The sequence below is a fragment of the Canis lupus genome, chromosome 3, assembly GCF_003254725.2.
Source record: "Canis lupus dingo isolate Sandy chromosome 3, ASM325472v2, whole genome shotgun sequence".
NCBI lineage: Eukaryota > Metazoa > Chordata > Mammalia > Carnivora > Canidae > Canis > Canis lupus.
This window is the reverse complement of record NC_064245.1, coordinates 72,358,012-72,382,453: the sequence shown is the minus strand read 5'-3', so window position 1 is coordinate 72,382,453 and position 24,442 is coordinate 72,358,012. Positions and strand designations below refer to the sequence as shown.

The following is a 24,442-nucleotide window of genomic DNA, read 5'->3' as shown; positions in this document are numbered from 1 at the left end:
TCCCCCATCATGAACCCCATGACTGTGTGCTGTGACTCTTGCCTGCCCTGTCTGTCTTTCCCACTGGTTGGTAAGTTTCTTTAGGACAGGGGCTGTGTCTGGCCAACATTCACAACGTTGCCTGGAACTTGGTGTATACTGGATAAATGTTTGCTGGATAACTGAAGCCTTTTCTGACAACTGTTGCACAGGCCTACTAAAGGACTGTAACTCCCCAAACTTCTATTGTGTGTATTATTTCTACCAGTAACTGATGATCACAATTGCTGGGGGGGTTCTTACAAAACACAGATTCGTAGAGCTCTATCCCAGCTCAGCTGAATCAGAACCTAGGGGGATGGGGTCCAAAATCTGTATTTTTACAAAGTTCCTCAACTGATCTGATCATCTAGTTTGCTTCATTTCTGCAGTTCTCAAACTTTCTGGTCTTGGGACCACTTTACACTCTTAAAAATCATTAGAAAACCTAAAGAGTTTTTGTTGATATGAGTGGTAGTAGCTATTAATATTAACCAAATTAAAATTATAATGGATAAATGACAAAATATTTGTCTATTAATTCATTTGAAGTAATAATAGTAATACATCAAATGTTAACATCATGACACATTCTTAAATGAAAAATCACTCTATTTTCCTAAATAAAAAATTTTAGTGAGCAAGGTACCATTGTTTTATGTTTTTGAAAATTGCTTTAATGTCTAACTTACCTGGATCTCATATCTGCTTCTGTATTCAATCAGGTGCAATTTGCAATGTGTGGCTTTGAATGCAATTTATGGAGAAAATTCAGCTTCACACATGTATGTAGTTAGAACAAAGAGAAGTACTTTAAAGGCCGTTCTAGATAATTGTGGATAGTTTTTTTAGTAGTACTCTAAAAATGGATGTTATAATTTCTTAAAAGTTAGTTGCAATGTGGAATCTGAAACCGTATCAGTGAACTCTGAACATTGTAGAAAAGGAGAGAAATAGGCAAGTAAGGCTTTAGTATTATTATAAAAATAGTTTGGACCTTCTGGTTCCTGAAGAGAGTCTTGGAAAGCTCCAGGGCTCCTGGATCACACTTTGAGAAATACTGCTATATTCCACAACATTCAGCACTTACATCTTGTTCTCAGACTTTTATTTTCATTCACTCAACAGATATTTATTGAGTGCTCTGTGCCAAGCAGTGTTCTAGGTGTTAGGGTTCTGTATCTAACTGATCTCACGACCAATTATATTGAAGACAAAGACCCAATTTCAGAGTTGCAGTTAGAGAACCCAGTCATTAGGCAACTTCGTGCAAACTAGAAAAAAAATCATTTCCTCTGAAAAGACACATTTCTTGGGCACACACCCCTGCAAGCAAAGGCCCTTCTTTCAGGCAGAAATAACCTTGCAACTGGACACAGGGCTTGGTGAGAGGAGCATGGACAAGATGGAGGCTACTCTTCCCTTGGCTGAGCATTTTTATGCAGTGAGAATCTTATGCAACTGCTCCTGATAGCCTTGAACATTTTATATTTCTCTTGCTCTCTAAGCTGGTAAGCATTAGAGCCAAATTTGAGCCTGGGCAGTGAGGTTCCAGAAGGCTTCAGTAAAATCTGTGGCCTTAACCAGGAGCCTATGCAATTCCTGATGCATCCCCAAGTTGCAAGGATGTGGACAGCAGTTGATAATAATATATCTTCTTAGGGTTAACAGATTTCTAACAGATTTATGCAATTTGAGAGATTTAGTACTTCCAAAAGACAGTAAAAAAGCTAAGTTGAGGGACATCTGGCTGGCTCAGTTGGTAGAGCATTTGACTCTTGATCTTAGAGTGGTGAGTTCGAGGCCCATGTTGGATGTAGAGATTACTTAAAATCTTAAAAAAAAAAAAGCTAAATTGAGAAGAACTGAACTTATTTCACAGAGGAACCTATACACAGTTAACTTGAACACAAATATATATTCAACAGCTACAAAAAATGCTGGTCTCCTTTGGTGTTAACTACCAAAAATTTGTCACCAGGGCATTGATGAATCTCTCAGATATGTGAAATCATTATCTGGGCACTGATCCTTCTTCAGTTGTGTCAAATGTCACTGATATTCAAGTGGAAGAGAACTGAAAATTTGCCCATTGATCTATTAAATGTAGCAGTGACCTTATCTAGAGCAGTTTCATCCAAAAGGGATTGGCAAAAGCTTGAGTGGAGTGTTCCATAGAGGATTTTTCCATTTGGGTCTAGCTGAAATGTTAAAGAATGGGGCTTTCATCAGCTATATTTCCATAGAGCTCATTATTTTGTTCAGTTATATATCTTAGTGCTTTGCTACCGAATCTATGCAAAGGCTGGAGATTCATTCTGCAGACATCAGTTGCTGTTGTCTTCATATGTGGGGAGCCACTCTGCAGCAGAGTGATGAGACTACCTGGAGTGTGGTGAGCTGAGAATAGCTGGGGTCTGGGGGTGTCTCTCACCATATAATTAGAGCTCACACCTGCAGCCCTTCCTGCACCTTACTGCAGAGCTCTGTGAAGCAGACAGCCCAGCAAGTACAGACAGCTTGAGATGACCGAGGGCCCAAAGATGTGGTTGATGGGGGGTAGGGGGGACAGGGAGGGAGACCGGGAGGGAGAGGAACAGGTAAATTTTTCAGGGCTTCCAAGAACCATCAAAACAGAGTTTAAAGCTCTGTAGAAGAGGCCAGGGGAGAACTAAGTGAGGCCTAGCAAAATCGGGCTTGGACCGGATCCCCTGTGGCTTTACCATGACCCTCTGCTCTCCTAGCTGCAGTGTCTTCAATTATAAAAGGAGGTGACTCGTCTCTATATATCTCTTCGGGTGCTCTGAGCTGGTATAGTACCACTGCAAGGTCTGTGGGTTGAAAACAATTTTTTTTTTTAAAAGCCTTTGTTTTTTTCTCCACAAGTAGGAAAGAATGTTTTGGAAATGAAGTTTATTTTGGAGCTCAATACTACATCCAAAGGATAATAACATGAAACTGTGTTTTCATTACTCTTCTAATGTCTCATCCAAGCTTTTTGAATATTTAATGTGATTTTCTATGATTTAAAAAATGTATTATTGAAATATAGTTGATATCCAATGTTTCAGGTGTATAATATTGATTGGACAATTCTATACATGACTTAAAGCTCACTACGATAAGTATAGCCACCATCTGTCACCATATGATGTTATTACCATATTTTTGACTATACTCTTTGTGTTGTACTTGCTGTCCTTGTGATGGACATATTCTATAACTGGAAGCTTATACCTCTTAATCCCTCTCATTGGGACACCTGGGTGGCTCAGTGGTTGAGTGTCTGCCTTAGGCTCAGATCGTGATCCCTGGGTCCTGGGATTGTGTTCTGCATTGGGCTCCCCACAGGGAGCCTGCTTCAGCCTCTGCCTATGTCTACCTCTCTCTCTCTGTGTTTCATGAATAAATAAAATCTTTAAAAAAGAAATCGCTCTCACCTATGTCTCTGGTCCCCCACCCACCACCTCTCTGGCAATTACCAGTTTGTTCTCTGTGTTATGAGTTCGAGGTCTTATAAATTTGCATCAAGGATATGTGGTACAGAGGTTAAAAGCCAGGTTTTAGCATCAGCAGATGATTCTGAGTTTATGTTCTTTCATCATAGCCATTTGTTAGCTGTGTGACCAAAGGCAAATTATGTGGCTTCTCAGGATCCTTGTTTTTTTTTTTTTTTCCCCAGTATCAACTGGGGATAATGCAAATATCTTTCTTACAAGTTTTTGTGGGGATTAAGTGAGATAAATGCGTGTTAAGAGCTTAGCATAGGGTCTGGGACATAGCAGGCATTCATTAGCTGCTCTCCCCACCATCACCCCGCCACCTGTGAAGTAGGAAAGGGCAAAAAGAATCAACCTACTTTACAGAAGGGAAACCAGAGTCCATATGCAACTGGCAAGGTATAGGAAGCTCATCAGTGAGGCTGTCTTGAGTTAGTAGCTCCTTCCTTCCATTGTTAACGTAAATCACAAATGCATTCTAGTCCTCCTCTGAAAGAATTTCAGGGTGGATGGAGGGGCTTGCACTCAGTGGTAGCATCCAGAAAGAGGAAGATCTTCCTTTTCATAGGAGTGGGATATGCTGGAAGTTTATTCAAAGCACTGTGCCCCTCCACAAATCACAGCTGCAGTCACTCCCCTGTGTCATAAATTGGATTTTTTTGAAAGGCCTTTTGGTCCTTGGTTAGTTGAGTTACTGCTGTTCTAGATCTCAGGTTCTCCATAAGTTTAGGTGGAGAAAATTACATTATTAAAGGGTTGATCCTTTCTGCTTGATGAGGAGCAAGTTTGACAGGCCTAATTCATTTTTAAAAGCTTAGTTTCCAGAACTAAAACTTCTCCAAGATAAAATCAATGAGCCTCCAAGTGTGATCCTGACTGCTTGTAAAAGTTACTTGGAAGAATTACAAGGATCTGAAGGTGGAGGGTAGGGTATTAAGAGAGGTTGCCTCCCACAGTGCTAAGTGATTCTTAGGCATAAAGAAGTGTTCTTTTTTTAACAACAACAACAAAAAAAATGATTTAAAATGCATAGAATGAAATACATAGGACTACAAAGGAAACCCATTATACTGCAATGCTAAGTGGAACTGAGACACGATGACAGTGGATGTTCTATCAGACAACTCCCAACTAGGAGAACTGGGGTCAGCCTGTCCTACCTGGTTGGCTGAGGCTGAACACCCTGACCTGTCCTCACTACAGAGTAAGTGACAAGAATGACACCTGTGCTCACTTCCCCTCATACCATCTGGTCTGGAGCTAGAAGTGTTGGAATTTGGTTTTGTTCCGTTTGGTTTTTTAATGATAAGGAGGGGTGGATGTGGGTTTGGGAGTGGGAGTGGGAGTGAGGGAGAGATCCTGAGTATAAGCATTCAGATTGCAGGTTTTAAGAAAACAAAATTATTTGCTTATATAATAGCTTATTCTTATGTCTACTGATAATCATTTAATTTTATTGACAAATACAAATATAAAATAGACTATGCTCCATTTTGAGTAACGGCTTATTAATACTTACACTTTTTATAATAATATAGTATAATGATCTACATTTTCCAAAATTTAAAGTTACAGTATATTTGCTAATTTTTAACAAGTAATTAAAATTATTATTATTAAAATCTTATGAACTTAGAACACTTGTATTATACAATATTCTTTTCCAATCATTTTCAATGTGTAGTTATATTTTTGTAGAATTGCAATTGACATATTTATGCTATTTTGTATACATATGTTTTTTACTTAACATTATTTTCTGAACAAATTTCTATGTTTTTTCGTGGTGATATTTATTCTGTAGCTGAATATTCCATGGCCTAAGTGGATGCTGTAAATATCTAAGTGTTTTTGCCTTTACATTATTTCTCTGGGGTATTTTCAGAAGGTATTTATCCTTTGATCACAGACATAAATATTTCATAATTCTTATAAAATTATTTAATTCTCAGCAAATTGACATTGTTTTGGTCCCTATTAGTTCTCAGGGTAGTTCTAAAGTAATAGTCTTTACCATTGGCTTTGATAGGAATTTACTAGAACAAGGTACAGATTAGAAGTAATTTTTACAGATGAAAGAGGCTAAAGTAGCTTTATTATTCATCTATCAGAAGCAGTTTGCATCCATCTGGCACCATGCAAAGATTTAGTTAGTGGGAAATCTGGGATTTAAACCCTGGCAGTCTAGTTCCAGAGCATATTGCTAAACCACTATGCTATTCTGCTAAACTGAACTCAATTCTTAAAGAATCCTCTGAGGCATGTGTCCTTAACTTCATTTTACAGACAACACTGAAGCTGGGAGGTGTTGAATCAAGGGCTCACACTGAGAGGTTCATATACGGAGTTAGGGTAGTTAGCGTAAGAAGATATTTTGTCTTTCTCTCATTCTGCTTAGAATATGTAGCTCTCTTAATCTCTATTGATAGTCTTGATTATAAGAACTATTTTAGTTTGTTCTTAACACAATGATGAGGAAAACAACCACTCAACAATGGTAATTACTGTCCTCTATCACTCAGCTACTGGGTGAGAGAGATAATAGCGAACAGTGGTAGGAACAGTGGGGCGATGCAAAACTCATGCCTCATTCAAGGGGTTGCTCACCCCACCTAAGTATTGCCAAGAGGGACAGCTGGTCTGATGTGGCCAGGTATATCAGTCAGCTACTACTATGTAACAAATGGTAATTTGTTCAGTGGCTTGAAACAATAATCTTTTATTATTGTCCAAAATCTGTGGATCAGGTGGGTGGTTCTTCTGGTCTTGGATGGAGTCACTCATGCATGTGCTGTCAGCTGGTGGGTTGGCTGTGGGCTGGCTTTGCTCATCTCAGAAAGGCCCTCTCCCATGTCTCGGGCCTTGGCTGGCACAACTGAGACAACTTGTCTTTGTTCAGTACGATCTCTCATAGGCCAGTAGGCTAGTCCAAGCTTGTTCACATGGGGTCTTAGCAGGTTTCCAAAAAAAAGAGAGAAGTAAACAAGTCCTTGTAGGTTCAAACTCAGAACTGATTCACTGTCATTTCTGTCATATTCTATGACCAGGGTAAGTCACAAGGCTAAGCCAGAGAAAGAGCATGGAGATAGAGATTCCAACCCTTTATGGGAAGAACTATAAAGTGGCATTGCAAAGTGTATGGAAAAGTGTAATGCAAGGTATGGATGAAAAATTGAGGCTATTTTTGCAATCATCTACCAAATCAAGTCTTCCAAGCTTTGAGAAGAAGCCAGAAATCCAGATCTTTATATGAAATTTCCTGAGTTTTAAGTATTATTAACTTATTTACAAACTTTTAAGACACTGGTGGACCAATACCCTGTGGGCCAAAGAAATCATGTCTGAGCTGGATGTAGTTTGTGGGCTATCCATTTGCAACTTCTGTGTAAAACACTGCTCAGTTTTCATAGTAATTGGCTAAGAAGATTTGAACATAAGGCTATTTAGACTCCAGGTCCATATTCATTCAGCAAACATTTGCATGCCTTCTAAGTACAAGGTTTCCACAAAGGAAGATAAATAAAACATAACTCCTTCCCTCAAGGGGCTTATGATCTTAAGAGGGAGACAGTATGTAAACAGACATTTAATTCAAATGATCAAGTGCTACATTTGCATCTTAGTGGGGGACACTTCTTTCCCACTTCTGATGCTTCCTTCTTGTGAGGGAAGCTTGGTTAATATAACTCTGGGTCTCTCTTTCTTTTATCAGTAAATATGGGGAAAACAACCAGGTATAGTTGAAAAGAACTAATAGAGAAAAGAACTAATAAAGAAAAGAACTAATAAAAAATTTTTTTTATTCTTTTGGGGCCAGGCCTGGTCAGGGATGGCGTGTGTTCTCCTCTGATATTTCATGTTGAAAATCCTCATAGAGCAGGTCTCCCTGGGCTGCCCTCTCTCACCCCCTGACCCTGGAGAGCACTGTTGAGAACGGGTGGGAAATCTACCTGATTCTGGGGTTCAGGAAGCCAGCTTGTTTAACTCTTACACCAACCTATGCCTTCCTATCCAGCTTTATCAGTAATAAGGGTGACATCCTGGCCTCTGGCTTTTTTCTTCTATTTTACTTCTTAACTTGTTCAGAATCTGGATAGGGAAGAGAAATGTTATTTATTGGGGGATCACCTCAGAGGCCTCAACGGTGCTGTGATTATGATCAGAGTGTACATATATGCATATATACAGACTTAGACATACATATACACACATACATGTACAGCATAAGTATCTAAGCCAGGATGTAAGTCTCAGACTCAGGCAAAGGAAACAGAAAAGTTTTTAACCCAAATAAAAGCTGGGGTTGAAAACGTGGAACAACACTTTCTATCACATTGCAAAATTACCCATTATATTTTGACACATACTTTTCCTTTTAGGAGGTTCTCTAGATATCATCTGCTCTGATCTCACTGTAGCTTCTGTTCCCACATTGTGGCACCTGTACTTTCCTAAGCTGAGAGCTATGCTTCCCAGGAGAAAATGGGTTTGATTCCAAAGGACTCTGGAGGCAACCTCCAGAGGTTCTCAGAACCTGGTCTCAGGGAGAATTCTGGGTCTCAGAATTTCACGAATGTACTCACCAAAAGGGGTCTGAGCACCCACTATGTAGGGGGTGCTGTGTTGGTGCTGGGAAAGCAAGTGCACGAAGCTGCAGGCCTGCCCTCAGGGCGAGGGGGATGGGGAGCTGCCGTCTCTGAGGAAAACATGAGGCCCAGAGAGGGAAGTGAGCAGCCTATAGCCCAAGGCTGAGGAAGACTCCAGGTCCTGAGGTCCTTGGTGAGAGGCCGAGAGAGCAAACTCAGCGAGTGGTCCCCCCTTTTCTTCTGACAAATTTCTTAATTCACAGTGTTTTTGGTCTTTTTTTCCTCCTCCCTCTGGTAGGGCTCAGGGTCTGTTTTGTTGTGAAGACAGCTTGAGGGGAACCATTCACCTCAGGACACAGTTTCCATCTGTTGAGCACAGAGAGGCAGATTGTCAGGTTGTGCGGGTTGGGGAAGCCCAGCTTCCTTGCGAGCTACTGCTACAAGCTCACCCACTTGCTCTTTTTCATTTTCTTTGCTCTCTCCTCCCTATGTGCTGCAGCCAAGATGAGTAGGAACTTAGTCCCGTGGAATGAATTTTCTTTTTCTCTAGCAGTTTGGCATGATAAGTTTGAGAGGGAAGCCACATCAAAAGAGGAGCTTGCTGCCAGCATTAGGCATCTGCCGAACGCATGAGTCAGTCAGAGCCTCGTTTCCATGAGATACTGTGGCAAGCCAAGGGGCAGTTAATACTTTCCAGTCACAAAAATCTGTGACCATTTTACGGTATATGTGTTAAGAGTCCCCATGACACAACATTGCCCGTGTCATTTCATTTTGACAAATCAGTTCTAGGCCCAGAATTAACTCTGGCCTAATCACCATCTCACCATCCAGCCCCATCCTTTGACTGGGCAACAGTGTCTGGGGAAGTAAGAACCGTGGAGTCAGATGACCCAAGGTCAAAACCCCCAAGTGAACTGGGGCAAGGGATTAAACTTTCTAGATATCAGTTTCCTGTCCTGGACGAGGTCATAATAGTACCCACCTCAGAATTTTATTAAGTTTAAATGAGGTGAATGTGCTCAGCACATGGGTGGGCCATAGGAAGACTCAGTAGAAAGTTCACCTCTGTCATTTCTGGGGCACCCTCTGGCCTGCTGGTGACAGTGAAATAAAAGGGGTAGGAAGTGGGAAGATGCACCTCTTGGTAAACTAGACTGGTCATGGTGCATGGCCTGAGCTTTGCTCCTGGCCCCCCACAGGGCCCTGGTGTGTCCCCCAATCCAGTGAGGTCTTAGTGAATTGGATGGGGGCCACAGAGCTGCTGATGCTTTTTCTCATCCCTCTCATTTCTGCAGCAGGTGGAGGCAGGGCTCCTCCTGTCCAGACACACCTGGATGAAGCTGGAAGAACAGATTTTCCACACTCTTGAGGCCAAAGCACCAACCGAAGGACATCTCCAGAGGCATCGAGAGAGGAAGGCTCTGAGGTCAGGTTGTTGGAGAAATGGCAAAAGGCGGAGAAAAACAAGAGGGTGAAAACAGAGAAGGTTGGACCCAACCTCACCCTCTGCCTGGTTCTCTCTCTCAGCTCCTCCACATTGGACAGGAGACACTATCTGGCTGCATTTGGGCTGTTTTAGAAAAGTGAATATAGCATATGCCCGACCCCTTATCTGGACCCTTATCTGCTACGGGAGAGAAATGTCTCTCGGGAAGTGCTCATTGGAGCTTGTGCTCTTAGAAAAGGATGGGAGGCCCCCGGGGGGGGGGGGGGGGGGCGGGTTCCTCTGCAGGGAGGATGCTTTTAGCATCTCAGGGTGCTGAGGCTGATGGCAACCAGTGTGTGTGTGTAAAACACGGAGCACTTCTCCTCCTTCCATTGATTTAGGCTGATTTTCACAGTCAGATTCTTTAATAAAAGCCCTGGAGTGTGTTGCCATGGTTATGCTGGTTTTAACAGTAAGGAAATTAGGGCTAAGTGGCTTCCCTCAGTCCTGGCAGCGTTTAGTTGCAGCATTTGGATTTTTCATCTCTCCTCCTGGGAGATGCTGCTCTGTCAAGGGGGAAAGGATCACAGACAGGTTGTGTCCTGGGAACCACCAGAGAGCTGGGTGAGCTTGATATGAAAGAACTCGTGCTTTCTCCCTAGAGAAGAAAGAGAAAAGGGTCAGATAGCTTCGTCTGAATTCCGGCTTTGTCCTAAACCACCTATGTGACCTTAAGCAAATGATCTAACCAACCTCTCAGAGGAATGGGGACTCCAACTGTATACACCCATGGGGTTGAATGAGATGGGGTGGGATCTGTGGGAAACTTCCATAGTGTGCTTGTCTACCAGGCCTTTCACTCACATGATCTCAAGGGCTTCTATAGCAGCCCCCAGGTGCTGGTCTCAATGCCATCCTGATATTCAAGAGGAGGGAACTGAAGCAGGAGTTCAAGGTCTTCCTACTCTGGCCTTTTAAGACTGATGTGTATGTACTTCCCCGATTTCATATCCCTTGTCTGCCAGGCTGGGCCAGGCTCTCACTGTCCACTCCCTTTGTGGCACCTCTTGGTTGGCTTCTTCTCAGACCAGATCCTTCTCTTTGGGGTTCAGCTGAAAAAGAAGGCTTTTTCACATCACTCTCATCAGGCACCCTAGTTGCTGGTTAATCCCTATCACTTTATTGATTTTTTTTTTTACTTTTTTTTACTTTATTGATTTTTATTTTTTATTTGACAGAGAGAGCACAAGCAGGGGGAGCAGCAAGCTCTCCCCTGGGCAGTGAGCCGATGCAGGACTTGATCCCAGAACCCTGGGATCATGACCCGAGCTGAAGGTAGACACTTAATCGACTGAGCCACTCAGGTGCCCACTTTATTGATTTTTTTTCAACAATTCATTATAATCTGAAGTCATTTTATTGTCTTTAAACAACTCAGCACAATCTGAAGTTATTGGATTATCAGCCTCCCCCCACCCCCTGCCACTTGAACATAAGCTCCTGTATTTCTTACTATATTCCCCAGGTTTAATCTGATCTAGGGGACTCTCTGGAGTCTGTGGATAGAACTGGGCTCTATGAATTTGGATAGGAAAAAAAATGACATCTTTATTTTTACTAACATCTAACTGAAATTTAGCATTTCATTCCATTGTGAATGTAGGCAACAAACCACAGTGGTATGAGCTGTCCTTGAGACTTTGTCACATACTACTGTTTCACAGATCTCTTAAAATACCATTTATACTGATCACTACTAGGAGATTATATTATTTAGACCCATTGCTAGATTTTGTTATTTAATGCAATCATAAAATAACAGATATACTACTATATCACAATTTAAAAAGATTTTGGTAACTATTTCAGTACATTTGGTTTCTTTTGTAATCCTCCATATTTATTTTATGTATTTAGAAAGCATTAGCCTGGGACACAATTCAACCATAACAGTTCTCTTCTCCATCTTCACCACCAGCAATGGTGGGTCAGGTCCTCCATGTTTCAAATTATCTTTTACCTTTTCTTCCTCTTACCTTCCTCTTCCCCCTTTTAGGACTCATGTGATTACATTGGACTCAGGATAATCTTCCTATAGGGATAATCTCCCTATATTTAAGTCCTTAATTCTATTTGTAAAGTCTTTTTGCCATATAACATAGCATATTTACAGGTTCTAGAGGTTAAAGCATGGACTTCTTTGTGGGGGGGTGGCATTAATCTGCCTATTACAGTGTTCACTGTAATATTCTTTTCAACTTTGTTTGTAATATGTTGGGGAAAAGAGGGGCACAATATCTAGTTTATCTAACCATAGGCTTATGGTGAGGTTCAAGTGAAATAAGAAAACAATGATAAAAATTGATACTTAAATAAAACATCATCATCCTTAAAAACAAACAAAAAACAAAACAAAAAACCATTAGTCTCAGAAAAGGGTCCATAGATTTCACCAGATTGCAGATAAGGTTCATAGGACAGAAGAGGTTATTTACCTCTATGGCTTACAGTAGGACTTAGCATATAGTAGGAGCTTGATAAAAATGTTTTTGGATGAATGAGTTAGTTAAATGAGGGGAGGGAGAGAAGAAAACTGCTCAGGTAGAGGAAACAGCATTCAAAGGCTGGGAGCTCTGCTCTATAAACAGAAAAACTGGTGGTGTGAGTTTCAAGAGAACTAGGCAGGGGACGGGCATATTATATGTTGACCCAAAGAAAGTGGGCTGCTTGGATTTCATCCTGGGGCAGCAGGAAGCCAATGGGAAGCAGGGCCAGGAGTAATTACATCTGGATTTTTAAAAATCTCTGTGGCTGCTGAGAGGAGAGGAAAATGAAGAATGCAAGTGTGGACAGCAATGAAGAAGCCACGGTGGGTGGTTTGAAGGAGGCTGCTGGCAGAGGCAGGACAAAGAAGTGGATGGATTTGAGAGAACTCTGGAGATGAAATAGTGAGGACTGATTAGTAGTAGGGGGTGAAGGAAAACAGGAAGTACAGAACTGTTGCTTTCCTGCCTGAGTTCCTTGAGGGGTGGTAGGTGGCTTACTGAAACGGGGACACAGTGGGAAGGAAGAGGGGGTAGGCTCCAGGGCAGTGGAAACTACAGGAGAAGTGTTCTTGTTTTCTCAGCCTGGCTTTGCGAAAATGCCTTTGAACTCAAATGAGACACCTTTCTCAACTTTATTTCTCATCCGCACAATGGAGCTACTGATACTTGGTCGGGTACACCTTGAATGCTGGAGTGACAACCTTCTCCCACCCACTTTCCTCAGGTCAAGTCAGAAACATTTGAGCCCCTGACTCCACCAAAGGATTCTCAAAGTTAATGATTTTCCTTGACTTGAATAATAGGATCTCATATTAATATTGTGAAAAAATTAATAGTAGTAGTAAAAAGCTAGTATGTGTTGGCTTCTCATTATATGTCCCACAATCTGCTGAATGCTTTATGTACAATATTCCTTTCAATTCCTTATGATAACACTATGAGGCAGCTATTATTATATCTAATTTATAGATAAGGAAACTGAGGCTTAGATTTTAAGTGACTTCCTTGAAGTCACATAGTTATAGGCAGTAGAATAGACATTGAGACACATGCCATCTGACTCTAGAATTTATATTCCAGGCTTTTTCACATCACTCTCATCAGAGATATTCCTGCCTTTTTGGATTAATCACTGTTTTGGTCCAAGTGTTCATTGGACTTATCCTGATCCCTAAGATCTAGATTGCATTGAAACATCCTTCCATTCTATATCCAGGCCTTCCCTGAGATATCTGTGAATTCAGGTGAGCTCACATTTTCAGGTTGTCCTTTAGCTCCTACTTCTATGGGGTTATTTCAGTCTATAAACCATCTTGCACACATTCTCATTCTTGACTGTGCTCTGTCGGCCCAGATACGAGACCCTCTCCTTGATTTCTATACAAGCTTCTTACTTATATAGGCCTTTATGTAAGTAACACATTTTGCCAAAAGTCAAAAGATGAGGGGTTTAGAACACTGAAAAATGTAAATTAAAAAAATGAATGATTGTTATCTCTGTTTTTCAAAAGTCCCCTCGTGATTTTACCATTGTATCAGTTAAGATTTAGGCTAAGCTGCTGAAACAATGAGATTCTTCCTTTGGTCCAAAGGAAGAGCCGTCCAGGATGAAGGGCATCATTGCTCTCTGCTGTCACTCAAACAAGAGCTCCTTCTATCTTTTTGCTTTGCCATCCTCTAGGAGTGGCTGTGTCCTCATCTGCATGGTCAAAGCTGAGTCAAACCATGTTTACAAATAGCCCATTGGGAGTAGAGAAGAAGAGGAAATGGAGGCCAAGGATTTCCTTCTAAGCAAGCAATTGCATACATCATTTCCATTCTCATGCCATTGGCAACACATAGTCATGTGATCACACTGGTTACAATGGAGCCTGGGAAGTGTAGTCTCTAGCGGGCAATCAAGTGCCCAGCTGGAACTCTATTACTACACAAAAAATAAAACACGTTTTTGGAGACTGCAGGTCTGTGCTTCAACCAATCTGGATTCCAGCCTCTTGATCTTTGCTTAATCTCCTCTCTCTCTTTCCACTTTCCTTCAATCTCTGCACTCTCTCTCTGCCTCCCACTTTTGCCCCAATTCTTATTTATTTCTAAAGCAGAACAGTTTTGCCATTTCATTTTCCCCACACCTGTTCTCTCATGTCTCAGGGTCTTATTTTCCATCTCGAAAGACCCATGACACTATCGTCCTAAAAAAAAAGACATTTTATATTCAATTAAGAGTTGATATCCACTGTTGAGGTATTTTTTCCTACCCTACTACACAGTAAAAGTAAAACAAGGCATAATTTTAAGAGATTTCCCCTCAAAAAACACTAAGATTCAAAGAAATCTATTGGTTTATAGTGTAAATATCCAGAATCATAAGTGATTTAATAAACCTTCAAGAAACAACAGGCTGCTCACTGCTTAGAGTGAAGCAATTTCACACTACATCAGAGTGTAAAATCTGGATTTCTGAGAAAGTTTTAGAAGGGGCAGCTGTTATTCTTCATACTTGAAAAGCAAAACGATCTTCGTGAGAGAGTTCTGTACTCTTCTTCCCCACCTTCCTAGGGGCCACCAGCCCTCAGTTCAGCCAAATCACACAAGCATTTAAAGTTATTGCTAGGATGGGTATTGTCTGGTCTGATTGCATTTCATTGGGCAAAACAAGTTATGTGGAGAAGCCCAGAAATCAGTGCAGCAGGACTCTACACTCCTCCTGTGGAGGGACTATAAGTCATAAGGCAAAGGATGTGGACATACAATCTTCTTACAGGGAAGTGAGTGAAATCTGGTGCACTATAATCAATTTAAGTTGTGAGAGGTAAGACAGGGAATGGAGGTTGAGTCCAGAGATCCTTGACCATTATTAGACCATGTAATTGGGACTTTATTGGCAGGCTACGGAGAATCGTTGAAAATTTTAAGCAGGCTGGTGATGTAATCAGAGGTCTGCTTTAGGAATGCTGAGTAAGAGCATCACCTGCCCCACCTTCTGAACTCATTGTTGTGGAAGGAAGGGTGGTGAAGCTGAATTAATAAGTTTTTTTTTTGAATTAATAAGTTGTTACAAATCAGCATTTTATTCCTGCCTCTATCTGGTCAATGGGGTAAGCCACTGTATTTTTCAGGATTCTCCAGAGAAACAGAACGAATAGATATAGATAGATGATAGAGAGATAGATGGATAGATAGATAGATAGATAGATGATAAATGGATGGATATAGATATGAAAGAGATTTATTTTAAGGAATTGGCTCACACAATTGTGGAGTCTGGCATGTCCAAAATCTGCAGCATGGGCAGGCAAGTTGGGGACCCAGGAAAGACTGCAGACAGAATTCCCTCTTCCTTGGGGGAGTCATTCTTCTTTCTCTAAGGCCTTTAACTGATTGTACGAGGCCTGCCACATGATGAGGTGTAATCTGCTTTCCTCAAGACCACTGATTTAAAAGTTAATATCATCTAAAATATACCTCCCAGCAACGTCCAGGCTAGGGCTTGATTAAATATCGGGTGCCCCTAGATATTGGCCTGGCCAAGTTGACACAGAATTAACCACCACAGCTACATACCTCATTGCCCTTATGTTTAAAACAGGCATCTTGAGATACCTGGGTGGCTCAGTCAAGCGTTCAACTCTTGACTGAAATCAGGTCATGATCTCAGGGTTGTGAGATCGAGAGCCACCCATGGTGGGCTCTGTGCTGAGCTTCAAGTCTGCCGGAGAGTCTCTCTCTCCCTCTCTGTTTTTCCCTCTGCCCCTTCCTCATTCACTTGTATGCATTCTCTCAATCTTTCTCTCTAAGCACACACACACACACACACACACACACTCACACACACACACTCACAAAACCAGGCATCTCTTTAGGTGGGCTATTGGGATTGGATGGGTAAATGGCTGCTGGAAAGAGGTTGGTATGAATGATGTGCCATGGGAGTGCCCATATGGGCTGACATCCATGTAGGTGGCCAGACCTCCTATGAAACTTCCTAGTGGAAAATAATCTTCTGAAAAATAGTGTTAGTGATGCTCCAACAACCTACCCTCTTCTTGACACAATCCCTGTCCTAGTTCAAGTCTCGATGGTCTTTTCCCCAGATTAAGGCACTTTCCTCACATATTGCCACTCCCTTTTCCAAAGTACAACCCTGAGCACACGCTCCTCAGAGAAAAACCCCTCGGTGCCCCACTGCATTTCTACAAAGATAGAGTAAATCAGGCCATCCAAGACCTGGCCCCCACCAGTTGCTCTGGCAGAGTCGATTTGTCCTACCTCCCACTCCCCTTGGAATCTTGGGCCTTGTGGGGACAGGTTTCATGGGCCTCCTCTGGGGAGAGATATTCATTACGGCCCTTATACAGCCAACCCAATTTTATGTATTTTAGCTTTTAAGCTCCCACATGGGATTTTTGTTTGTTTGTTTGAAGAAAGGATTCTGTGTGTGAGATGGGGCAGGGAGGGTTTGAAGAGTACTCTTCTTGTTTATTGCACACACCAATGTCCTTTCACTCTTCTATTCCAGCCTCTGCGAACACCCATCTTTCTATCCCTGGGATTGACTCTTCTCTTGCTATAGACAGAATGTCATGCCCACCCCCACCCCCCATTCATATATCTAAGCTATATTCCTCAATGTATTTGGAAGTGGGCCTTTGGATTAGATGAGGTCATGGGCTCCTATGATGGGATTAGAGCCCTTATTAGAAGAGAAACAGACCAGAGCCCTCTCTCTCTCCTTCATGTGAGGACACAGCAAGAAAGCAGCTATGTGCAAGCCAGGAAGAGGGGTGCTCATGGAACACCGAATCTGCTGGCACATTCACCCTGGACTTTCCCATTTTCAGAACTGTGAGAAATAAATGTCTGTTGTTGAAGACACCTGGTCTGTGACGTTTTGCTTTAACAGCCTGACCTAAGAGATTCCTCAAGACTTTGCTCAAGAAACTTCACTTCCAATAAGTTGTTCTGAACCCCAGGATGGGCTAATATGTTTTGCCTGCATTTCCATCAAAACCTGCACTCGTATTTATATTAGTATCTACTGCATTAAATGGAAAAATTACTTCTCTATGTGTATACCTTCTCCATTAGGCAGTAAACTTTTTTTTTTTTTTTTTTTTAGGCAGTAAACTCTTGAAAATAGGGATTGTTTCCCTCAGCACCTGGTGTAGTTAGAGCTAAAGCTGTGTGTGCGTATGCGTGCATATGTGTTTGTATGTGTATGTGTATGAGACCTGAGTAGAACTAGTCCTCTGGAAAAGGCTCCCATTCTCCTGTTTCAACCTTGAACTCTACCATCTCCGAGAAGTTGACCATGACTGCAGAAATCCTCAGTAATCTCCATCTAACGAGATAATGAAACCATGAAATCTTGGATCTGTACCACATGGCTGAGCCTAAATTCATCCTCCATCTGTATTTTCCTAGACCTAAAAATCCCACTAAGTCAATTTGAGAAAATCGAAACACAAAATACATTTAAAACATTAAGAAAGTTATCCATAATCTTATCATCTAATAACCACCTTCATTTAAAAAAATAGTTTCTATCAAAATATTTTTTATTTATTTTTTTATCAAAATATATTTTAAAAAAATAATGAAAAAATTAATGAAACATAGGATGTCTTCAAAATATATGATTATAAGAAAGGAAATAAAAAGCATCCATAGTCTTATGGCTCAGAGATAACTACAATAACTGTTTGGTGCAATTTCTTCCATCTCTTTTCTATATGTGTTATGTGTGTGAATTATTTTAATAACTAATATTCACTGAGCCTGGTCTGCTCTAGTCATTTACTTTACAATAATCCTATGAGGAAAGTATTATCTCCATTTTAGACACAAAAAACTGAGATTGTAAGGTTAAGTAATTTGTTCAAGACTCACAATTGGTAAGATAGTGGGGCCCTGTGTATGTGTGTGCTTATATATATGTATTAATATTTATATAGATACTCATTTTTGTTGTAGGTGCTGAGGGTTGGAAGCTTTATATCCAGGAGTGTTGACAACAAAACTGAATCCTAGAAAACACTTCACAGTTGGCTGATGATTTACAGAAAACCTCTGCATTATTGTTTCACAGCCCAATATGCTGGGGCTGCCTGGGGAATCAGGGCTCTGCTTCTCTGTTGGCTTCAGTCCTTCTTCCAAGAGGGCTTCAAGGGTCAATTCATCCTAAAGCTTCCCTACTTGTGATGGCTTAGGGAGCTAAAAAAGTCATCTCAGGTTTATTCCAAGGAAAGGCTGCCTACCTGCTTCTTCCTCAGGGGAACATACAAAGTGACTCTAGTTCTTATTACAGAATTATTTTTAATTTTTTAAAATTTTTTAAAATTTATTTATGATAGTCACACACACACACACACAGAGAGAGAGGCAGAGACACAGGCAGAGGGAGAAGCAAGCTCCATGCACCTGGAGCCAGATGTGGGATTCAATCCCGGGTCTCCAGGATCGCGCCCTGGGCCAAAGGCAGGCGCCAAACCGCTGCGCCACCAAGGGATCCCTCAGAATTATTTTTAAATAAATTGATAAAATGAGGGCACCTGGCTGGCTCAGTCAGCTAAGCATCTGGCTTCAGCTCAGATCACGATCTGAGGGTCCTGGGATTGAACCCCACATCAGGCTCTTTGCTCAGTAGGGAGCCTGCTTCTCCCTCTCCCTCTGCTTGCAGCTCTACCTGCTTATTCTCTTTATCTCTCTCTTATTCTCTATCAAATAAACAAATAAATAAATAAAATCTTAAAAAAATAAATTGATAAAAATGATCACTGTGGATTGTGAAACTATTTGATATGTACCTAACAAAAATTATTAGACCTCATGAAAGTAAGTGCTAAAATAATAGTTCCAAAGTAACTAAAATCAATAGTAACATAGAGCTCTCAGTAGCTAACAGTGACCTAGAGGCAGAACTTTGTGAAATAAATTGTAGTGTCCAGCTATTTACTGCAGTATAATGAATCGCTCCAAATTCAGTGGCATAATGCAACAATCATTTATGGTTATGGGCTCAGGAGGCAATTCTTACTGGGAATCTGTCACTAATTTGAAGAAAGATGGTGGACTGGGCTGGAGCCATCACAAAGGCTGTCTGTTCTTGGGGACTTCAACTGGAGCTGAGGCCCAGAACACCTATCCCTGGGCCCCCATTGTCACTGGGCTTCCTCCTGCCATGGCCGCTGGATTTGAAGACCAAGCATCCGGACAGAGAGCCACGGCAAAACACCCTTAATAATCCAGCCCTAGAAGTCACGCAGTTGTCACTAAATCCAGTCCATATTCAAGGGTAAGGGATTAGACTCCACCTCTTGATGTGCCAGGTGTCAAAGAATTCACAGACGTGTTTGAAAACCATTATATGTAGAGATTCTGCAAACTCTATGTTTCTCATCACAGAGTGATCTTCCTCTGTTCACTCCTCCAAGTCAACTCATTCTCTAAGATGTCCTGGGGCACACATACATCATGGGCGGCTTGTTTTACAGTGGCCCCTTTTGGGGTACATTACCTTTTGTGACAAACAACTCTATGATACCATCTATCTCCCAGATTTTGTCACTGCCCTTACAAATCCTTGATGGTGCTGGAAGTGCTTGATGGACTTGTCATGATCTCCTGCATGCAGCTCCAAAGGGGAGAGGCTGTATGAGGAGGATGCCTCAGATCAGCCAAATCACATCGAGTGAGCCAAAAAGGAAGCTCTGTTTAGGTAAACAGCAGGTGGTAACTAGAAAGAGGATAGCCATTATGGAAGGAAAGAGGAAGTGGATCAATCCTGAAGGCCACAATTCTGTTGCTAATTATACTTGGCATTTATTGAGCTCTTCCTGTATGCTAGGCACCATGCAAAGCCCATCACCTGAATAACCTCATTTAGCTGCTTTTCATACCATCCTTAAATGATAGTCACTATTTTTATCCTTACTCTACAGATAAGAAAACAGTGTTCAGAGTGGTCAAGTGACTTGCCCCAAGTAACACAGAGATAGAGTCTGGATTTAGAGGCAGGTGTGTCTGCCTGAAAAGACAGCATAGTGGATATAGGTTTGGTCATTGAGGTCAGACCGCTTGGGCTTGAGTCCTTCCTTTGGGTCACCTTTGGCAGTTAACCTCTTGTGTTTCAAATTTTCTCTTTGGCAGAGAGGAATACACACACACACACACACACACACACACAACCCGTAGGGGTTTTAACATTAAACAGGATGAGGCACTTAGAGTGTTTTGCATTCAACAAATGTTACTTATTCCTCCCCCTCCTCCTCCTCTTCTTATGTCTGCTAGGATGAGGATTAATTCAAAAGAATAGTATACTAGAGATCCAGAGGCCTAAAGAGGTACAGAATGAGGAATCTGCCATAGACAGGCAGTCCCATCTCAGCATTCAAGCCACTCATTTCAGTCCCTAGTGACTCTGTGTTCCCATCTGCAAAGTGGGCACAAAGCTGGGATTCTGTGATGATGAACAGAGGGTCTGAAACACTTCTTCACAGTGGCATCCCAGTCTTGTCTCTGCTTCCAGGTCCAACTACATTTGCCAGCCAGTTACCAAACCAAATGCAAACAACACGTGACAAAAATTGATTGAGGAACTCAGAATCAGAAAGGAGGGCTGGTGACAAGCCCTCTCCTCACCTCCTTGATGGCTTCAAAGCTCTCTCCAACTCACAGTGTGGCCAGAGTGGGCTTGCGCTGCAACAACCTTGTGTGGCCCTGCGGCAGCAGGACTTCAACCATGAATGACATGGGGCTGTGGCTGAAAGGCCCAGCTCAGAGGTGGCAGGGGTTGTAGCCTGCCCTTTGCTCAGCTCTGGGTCAGTGCTGTCTTCCGTACGCAGGGAGGCTGGGAGCTTTTTACACAGGGCCCATGTTCTCGCTGTGTGGTTCAGCAACCCCACCACCACCGAGGCAGGCTGATTTCTGAATGTGTTGAACTCCAGTGTACTAGGCAGCCTAACCACAGAGCGATGTTTTGTTTCTCTACCGGATACACCTGCCCAAAAAGCAGGGTTCACTCATGCTGCAGGCTCTGGTTTGTTTTACTTTTGAAAAATTGAACTCTCCAGAAAAACCAGAGGGTACAATTGTGAGTGCTGAGAACCTGCAGAGGCTGGAAAGGAATTAAATTGATTTTTTCTTTTCTTTCAGGGGCATGGGGCCATTGTATAAAGTTGCTTTTCTGTCTAAATGAGCCTTCTTCCGTTTCCATCACTCATCATTTCCCAAATACAACCACCCAAGAGAATTTTTCAGGATACGTGGTTACAGCATTGAAGAGCACTGAGTCCCAGACTGGGAAAGTTAGTCCCTTTTTAGTTTTGTCAATCTTTCTGGTTTTGTCAAGAAAAAAAAATGTTTTCATTTGATGCTTAGCACCTAACACTTACTGATCTACCCTTAAAAAAAAAAAAAACACACAAAATGAGTGCAGACCCCAAATTTTGAATCTTTAGTTGGATATAATGTCTCCTTAAATGGTATTATATTGTCTGGCTAAAATTTGATACTATTGTTTTGTTTTTATTGTGATTACTTTTAGGATTAATTTTTGGCAGGAATAGCAGATTACCATTTATTTCAGGGATATCATGTCACTTTTTAAAGATAAATATAGTCAAGTTTTAAAAATCAGTTAAAGAGAAATTTTTTAAAAATTTACTTTTTCATGGGAGACGCAGAGAGAGAGGCAGAGACACAGGAAGAGGGAGAAGCAGGCACCAGGCAGGGAGCCAGATGTGGGACTCGATCCCAGGACTTCAGGATCACGCCCTGGGCTGAAGGTAGACGCTTAACGGCTGAGCCACCCAGGTATCCCAGTTAAAGAGAAATATTAAGTAAATACTTGTGCAGGTGCTATTCATGAATCACTTAAGTCACTAGGGTAATATGTGGTGATATTTGGGTATGGAAGAAATTGGGAAGGAATACACAAATATCCGATGTATGAACAAATGGGCTTTGGAATCAGACCAACGTGGGTTTGTTTGAATCACTGTCTACTTCTGCTAGACATGTGACCTTATGCAGGTTATTTAACCTAGTTGCACATCTGTAGAATCAAGGGAAATGGTCGTTCACTATGGACCTCAGGATTTTTGTAAAGACAATACATGTGAGGCTGTAATGCATGGTCCTGGAACATACTCAGTAAAGTTAGCCATTGTCATTATTTTTTTCCTGGAAGTTTTTCCTCTTTTTTTTTTTTTTTTTTAAGATTATATTTATTTAATCATGAGAGACACAGAGAGAGGCAGAGACACAGGCGGAGAGAGAGGCAGGCTCCATGCAGGAAGCCCAACATGAGACTCAGGTCCCCAGGATCAGGCCCTGGGCCAAAGGCAGATGCTCAACCGCTGAGCCACCCAGGTGTCCCAGAAGTTTGTACTTCTTAATCCCCTCCACCTATTTTGCCCACCCCTTCACCTTCCTGGCCTCTTACACACCGGGTAAGCACCATGCCGGGCACCTAGCACACAGTCAAGTATAACTGCTGTTGCTCTCATCGGCCTCATGTGTTAGTTCACCTGCTTTGAAGCAGTTGTCAAGGTGGGATTAGATGTGCAAGGGATTTCTGAGGGGGAGAGCCTGTGAAGGATAAAGGAAGTGGGGGCAGGTGACGGGGGGGCAGGGGGGGCCGCGGGGGTGAGGGGAGAGTTCTGACACCTGCGAAAGGAAGAAGGTTAGGGTAGGAAGAGCCTCAGACTGCAGAACAGTTACAAGAAAGGTTTGCCCAGGGGGCGCCTGGGGGGCTCAGTCAGTTAAGTTCCTGACACTTGATTTCGGCTCAGGTCATGATCTCAGGGCTGTGAGCTGGAACCCAAGGCAGCGGAGCCTGCTTGAGAGTCTCTCCTTCTGCCCTACCCCCTCAACCCTCCCAGCCCATGCACACGCATGTGCACGGGTGTGCTCTCTCTCTCTCTCAAAATATTTAAAGAGGAAAGAAAGAAAGAAGAAAGGAAAGAAAGAAAGAAAGAAAGAAAGAAAGAAAGAAAGAAAGAAAGAAAGAAAGAAAGAAAAGAAAAGAAAGAAAGAAAGAAAGAAAGAAAGAAAGAAAGAAAGAAAGGAAGGAAGGAAGGAAGGTTGGTTTGGCCAGGCTGCTGAGGAGTCTGGGAGCCAAAGTGGATCACTGGAGAAGTCCCCCTTCTGTCTGGATCACTGGTTGGGAGAAGCTCACGGGAGATGTGGTCCTCATGTGAAGCGGTGGCAGAGCCAGAAGGGCAGCACGGGGCCCACAGCCATGCTCCCCACAGCAGGAGATCTGAATGGCAGGTTCATGGCTGCTGTGCCTATCATTTCCATCTTGCACTGAAAAATGGAGCCTGAGTGTTTCTTCCAATTCATTTATCTAGTTAAAGTAACTACCTGGTCATTGCAAACCAGATCGAGAGTACAATTATTTCACATCTAAAGTGAAACATGGTATTTGAAGGATGAAAGAAATTCATGGCCAACTCCTGATTTTTTTGTTTCAGTGCCTGACCCACAAGCCAAGAAATTATTTACTTTGAGGAGTTTGTCTTGATCAAAAAAATAAATAAATAAATTTTTTTTTTTTTACTAAATCGATTTGCCTTTTAGTTCTAATTTTAGATTTCTAAAGTTTAGCATTTCAGGCAGAGAGTTAAGCACAGTTGACACTTTCATGCAAATTGAATCTAACACAGGCGCCCAAATGTCAGTCTACAGATATGTTCAGCCTATACCATGTTAAACTATTTTTGAGCCAATGTTTTAAAGTTGGGAGATATCATATTTTTAAAAAGAAACCATTTCTGGTTTCTCTTGAAAACCAGCAGCTCTGGAACACTGGACCTGAATTTCAGTGTAACAGTATTATCTAGGGTGAACAGGGCTGCCCCTCAAATTGGGGCTCTCCTCTTTGCTCCACCTATGTCGGCTTTACTACCCACAAAAAATATGTCCTCATACCCAGCAGGTTTTGCTGATTTAAACATCTCTTTGATCCTTTGGGCAGAATGCTAACTGTAACTGTCCCGCGATATCACATTCTATGTGTCTTCTGTAGCAATGCTTTAGCTGGACTCCTTACTGCCCATCTAGGACTAAATTTCCCAGCTTCCCTTGCAGCAGTGAGTGTGGTCATGTGGCTAAGTTCTGGGCAATGCTATGAAAGTGGAAGTGATATTTGGAACTTCCAGACTTTATCTTTTTAAGATTTATTTATTTATTTTAGAGAGAGAGAGAGATAAAGAGAGAGTGCACACGTGCTTGCCAGCAGAGGGAGGAGCAGAGAGAGAGAATCTCAAGCAGGCTCTCTGCTGAGCACTGAGCTCCATAGGGGCTCCATCCCACGCCTGGGATCAGGACCTGAGCCAAAATCAAGAGTCCCATGCTCAG

The 24,442-nt window shown here is 42.0% G+C and overlaps 2 long non-coding RNA genes across 2 annotated transcripts; both read right to left on the bottom strand.

The window, feature by feature from the left end:
• Positions 1-5,005: 5,005 nt before the first annotated feature.
• Positions 5,006-9,779, bottom strand: LOC112653596 (uncharacterized). Its single transcript, XR_003132293.2, has 3 exons — positions 9,438-9,779; positions 8,102-8,470; positions 5,006-6,467 (listed from the first exon to the last, which is right to left on the bottom strand). It is a non-coding gene; the product is annotated as an uncharacterized LOC112653596 (long non-coding RNA).
• An 86-nt stretch (positions 9,780-9,865) lies between these two features.
• On the bottom strand, positions 9,866-21,007 carry LOC125754802 (uncharacterized). The gene is made up of 3 exons (XR_007409652.1): positions 20,720-21,007; positions 10,398-10,645; positions 9,866-10,191 (listed from the first exon to the last, which is right to left on the bottom strand). It is a non-coding gene; the product is annotated as an uncharacterized LOC125754802 (long non-coding RNA).
• Positions 21,008-24,442: the final 3,435 nt, after the last annotated feature.